General features: G+C 41.9%; 2 long non-coding RNA genes across 2 annotated transcripts; both read left to right on the forward strand.

Annotated features, from left to right (window-relative positions):
- Window positions 1–1,518: 1,518 nt before the first annotated feature.
- On the forward strand, window positions 1,519–2,067 carry LOC103626572 (uncharacterized). Its single transcript, XR_553006.2, has 3 exons — window positions 1,519–1,540; window positions 1,632–1,695; window positions 2,006–2,067. It is a non-coding gene; the product is annotated as an uncharacterized lncRNA (long non-coding RNA).
- A 715-nt stretch (window positions 2,068–2,782) lies between these two features.
- On the forward strand, window positions 2,783–3,266 carry LOC103626573 (uncharacterized). Its single transcript, XR_553007.2, has 3 exons — window positions 2,783–2,935; window positions 3,037–3,096; window positions 3,245–3,266. It is a non-coding gene; the product is annotated as an uncharacterized lncRNA (long non-coding RNA).
- Window positions 3,267–4,664: the final 1,398 nt, after the last annotated feature.

Raw genomic sequence — 4,664 nt, forward strand, 5'->3', positions numbered from 1 at the left:
TTTGCAAAGGTGTTTCTCCATTTCTTCCTTCTTCTGAGGCCACTTGTTCTCGCAGCGATTGCAAGGACACTTCACTAGACGACCAGTTGCATCTTTGAAAGCGTGCTCAAGAAAAACCTTTGTTACAACCATCCATTCATTCGAATGTGCCCCATCCTTTCTCCACCCGTCATACATCACCCTCCGATCACCGTCCATTTCAAAGGCTAATTAAACAAAAGATAAATAACATCAACGATCGTCCGTGGCTTAGGTGAACTCCCTATTAGGTAAAGGCCCTAAACCCACCCAAGAGTGTAGGTCAATGCTTGTGATTTGTGACGTGTAGCCTACGATTGCCGTGAAATTTCGGCAGCATAACCCTGCTGCTCTCCAAGCACACGCCTGAACATGGTGTGTTGGAGAACAACTGGGTTACACAACCGAAATTCCCCGTCAATCGTAAGGCACATGTCACAAATCACAAGCATCGGCCTACACTCTCAGGCTGTCCAAAATACGTGGACAATTCCGGAATGGCAAACCTCACAAGCCAATGTGACGTTCGCCGTTCCCGAACGGGTGACACATACGGTTCGCTACGGTTAACGATTAAAACTAAACTCTAAACATTAAAAATAACTCGGAGACAAATATGAATTTGAATTAAAGCAAACAACAGTTAAACTAATCACAACACGACAAGATGACTAATATAAATTAATGACTTATTTTCGTCGGCTAGGCTGAGGCCGACGAAAATACGCCACATTTTCGTCGGTCCAGAGGCCGACGAATTATATTGCCTCAATCAATCAGCACCACCAAAGTAACACCCACAGATGGCCTTTCAACATAAAAAGTGACTTTGGCTTGTTCCCACATAAAAAGTGACTTTAAGTGACTTTGACTTGAAGCCTATATGATGGTGAACAAGTTTCTTTAAGTGACTTTGGCTTGTTCCCACATAAAAAGTGGAGAAAAATGCCCCCAAAGATCAGCTGCTAGGCATTTCTGTAACTGAATTTGGTTCAGTGGCTGAAACCTGAAATCAGTGAATGATGTCTACTTTGGAGCTCATTTGTTATTAATGCAAGTGGTTTTGGACTAAAGTTGCTATAGCTAAGTTGAAGAACTTAGTAATGAGAACAAGTTTTATAAAGTGGGAAAGACTTGGTTCTACAGGAACTTGGGAGTAAAATGCCTCTAAACACTCTCATGACTACAAAACGAGCACAACACTCATATTACAAAAGAAAATGCAACAATCATATTACAAAAGTTTTAGGGCTGAGTAGTTTAACTGTTTGTTTACTCATATGAATGCACCAATCATATTACTTAGTTGGCTGATTGTTTTACATGTTGGCTTGAAAAGAACAGGTTTGTTTTTTGGAAATTTACAATAGCAATTTAGATTGTGTTTGACTGCTCTGCATGATGATGTTGCTATTTACTTTACGTGCATTTTGAGTTTTTGACTAATGATTTGTTGCTATGTTCAGGAGGATCTATGGTTATCTGCTTTTCCTGTCGGTACTAGAGCTTTGAAAATTTAGAGGTATGGCGATTGAAGTTAATCTTTTAATCCATTTTGCTTTTGAGTACTTAGTTCCACCTTCATAATGAATGTGGTTGTTATTGGTGAACAGAAAGCCTTAGAAGAAGGGGGCGAGCTTCATGGTAAAACAGTTTATCTGTTTGGAAGCACTGAGCGTAAGTGCACTTCGTTTTCAGCTAGTTTCTGGAGTTAATTTGATGCCATTAGTCCTTGATGTATGTTTGTTAGTCTTTGTAATATTTTACACCAGTGCTATCTAGGATAATTTTAATCTCAATTTAAACTTGAAGAGCTATTAGTTTAGTAATTTCGACAATTCTATCTGCACAACACTACTTATGTGCTGGATTTATAAAGTGGATTTTAGTATAGGTCATTCACTCATTTGTTTCATTTGCTTACTGGTTTTATGAGCCTGCTGACTATTGTTCCACACAAGACTAATTGGCTCCTGCTGTCATGCAGCCCAACTATTGGATGTTAATGGCGAATCAAAGATAGTGCTTATTCCAATTGTAGTTGCTGTAAGTTCTTGTCTACCCTCTTGGCTGGACACCTATCCTGTGTGTATATTTATTCCATGATTTTGAGTCCCAAAACATGTTATTAGAAACACACCTATTGAAAACGGCCCCTGTAGTTCCACACCATCTTATGATGAACATCTAGCTCTTTATCATGGGATAATTCTGTTTTTATTGAAAGTAAATAAGGTTCGCCGTACTTGTTGGGGGGATACCAGCTAGCCACTAGCCATAGAAGCAAACCACATAACTGCTGGACATGAAAATATAATCTACTCATCTAGGTCATATCTATGCCAGGTAAACAAATTAGCAATCATGTTTGTACTTTTGCATTAGCAAACAATTCATACCATCTTTGGTGGGTGGGTGTTTCCAATTTTTATTTAGTACTGTCAACCACACATCATTGAAAATATCAGTCTTTAAGATTAAAAACTATGACAAACATTTGAAAGTAAAAAAGTCTAGGGACTTAATCTAATTTGTTCACTGATATTACCAATGGGACTATATTTTGGTAGCAAATTTAATACCTTATAAATCATTTTTGTTCTTTAATAATATTGGTGATGTCCACATAAAAGTTTTTGGCTGGTGATATTTTCCTTCTCATTAGTGTTTTGACTCTAAAATGCAGTGGCAAGTATTGCTTTTTACATATGTATTTATGATGGCTCAATGGGTCAAATATAGTCTCTAGGTGGTGTGGGTCTCATTTGACACTTGAACTCTTTTATTTGCAGGTAGACTGCCCTTTCCCTCCATCAGACAAAATTGGCATAAACTCTGTCCAAAGGGAAAATGAGGAAATAGTGCCAATGAAGGCGATGAAGATGGCATGGGTGCCTTATGTTCCCCTTGAGGACCGGTACTTCTGTATTATCGTGTTGAGCATTATTTGCTACTTATTGATTTTTATCTTAAGTCATTGCAACTAAATTTTCTACCTCGGCTTTGCTTTGTCTTTAGGCTTAGCAGGATTGACAGTTTGAAAACAAAAATATTCACTCTCGGATGCACGCAGCGGAGGTTGGTAATATGAATTCATGCTTCTGGAATTTCATGCTTTAGTTTTGTATTTGTGCTCATCCATTGTTGTGTTATATTTCCTTTTCTAAGCACTGCTGTTGTTACCACTGGTTCAAGTTACAAAATCTCTGGTTTACACCTTTTGTAGGTCTGCACTGAAGCATCTCAAACACACGTGGTAACCACGCGGTACAGTATATCGATGACATCTTTAGAAACCCACGAGATGCAAGGAATTGAATGCTAATAGCAACCTTTTGTCCAACACACGTGGGTGTGCGCACTAACAAGACCAGATGATCGGAAGGGAACGTACCAGATTGAACCGAGCCGCCAGGCGATGGGATCCGGAGATGGAGCCTGGCGGGGGGTGGGGGCGCCTGCCTCCCTGCGGCGGATCGAAGTGGCGTCCTCCTGGACTTGTGGTTGGGAGCAGGCCGGCGGCGGCGGTGGTGGGTGGTCGGGTGGTAGGCTAGCTGTGGCTGAGTGCGCCAGACACGAGCGAGAAGGCCGGGCTGAGTGCGGCGCGGCGGGATTGGGACGAACGAGCGAGTGCGGCAGGCCGAGATGGACGATTTAGGGCCACTATTTTCGTCGGCCTCTCAACCACCCTTTGATTCTCAGTGAGGCCGACGAAAATACGCCACATTTTCGTCGGTCCAGAGGCCCACAAAAATAACTTCCGTATTTTCGTGGGCCTGCCCACGAAAATATACCCCGGCCCACGAAAATACGCCACATTTTCGTCGGTCACGAGGCCGACGAAAATAACACGGCCCACGAAAATTTATGTGTTTCCTGTAGTGCATGCACTGGATTCAATGGATTTTCATAGATTTTGGATGACTTAGAATCAAAGGGTGGTTGAGAGAGCTGACTGTAGAGAATGACAGAGGATGGGAGGAGAGCAACTCATCAGGAAAGAGAAGAGATCGGGCCAAAAATCTAGGGCACTTCGCAGGGGCGGAGCTCCGGTGATCGGCGACGGCGAGGTGAAGTCACCACAGGCGCAAGAGAGCACCAGAGAGTAGAGAGCTGAGAGAAGAGAAGGCCTCTGGCGCGGGCTCGGGGAGGAAATCCTTTTTAAAAATGCTTCATGGGCGCACCAAACAGTCTACAGTGCCTGTCTGGTGCACACCGGACAGCGCACAGAAGAAAAGGATATTTGTGCGCGCCAACCGGTGCACCGGACAATGCACAGTGCAGTGTCTGGTGCACACCAGACTATCCGGTGAGCCCAGATAGAGGGGATTTTTGAAAATTTTCAAATTTTCTATCTAATTTTGAACCAAACCAAATTCCAACTTATAAGCACACAAAAGAACACATGTTGGAACAGGTATTGGTACCCTCATATATTTTCCCATAATTTTCAATATATTTTGCCATAGGCTAGATAATTTTTAGAGAAAATAGCCAAATGGCGAGATTTGCATTTTGGCTTTACACTAGGGGTTTTCATGAACAATTTGAGTTTTGAATACTCCCCCTAAGTGCAGTGACACATGCATATCTCAAGAACCAACAATTGCATAGTAAATGAAATCGTAAGTACTAAAAAGCTTAAA

The sequence above is a fragment of the Zea mays genome, chromosome 5 (assembly GCF_902167145.1).
Source record: "Zea mays cultivar B73 chromosome 5, Zm-B73-REFERENCE-NAM-5.0, whole genome shotgun sequence".
NCBI lineage: Eukaryota > Viridiplantae > Streptophyta > Magnoliopsida > Poales > Poaceae > Zea > Zea mays.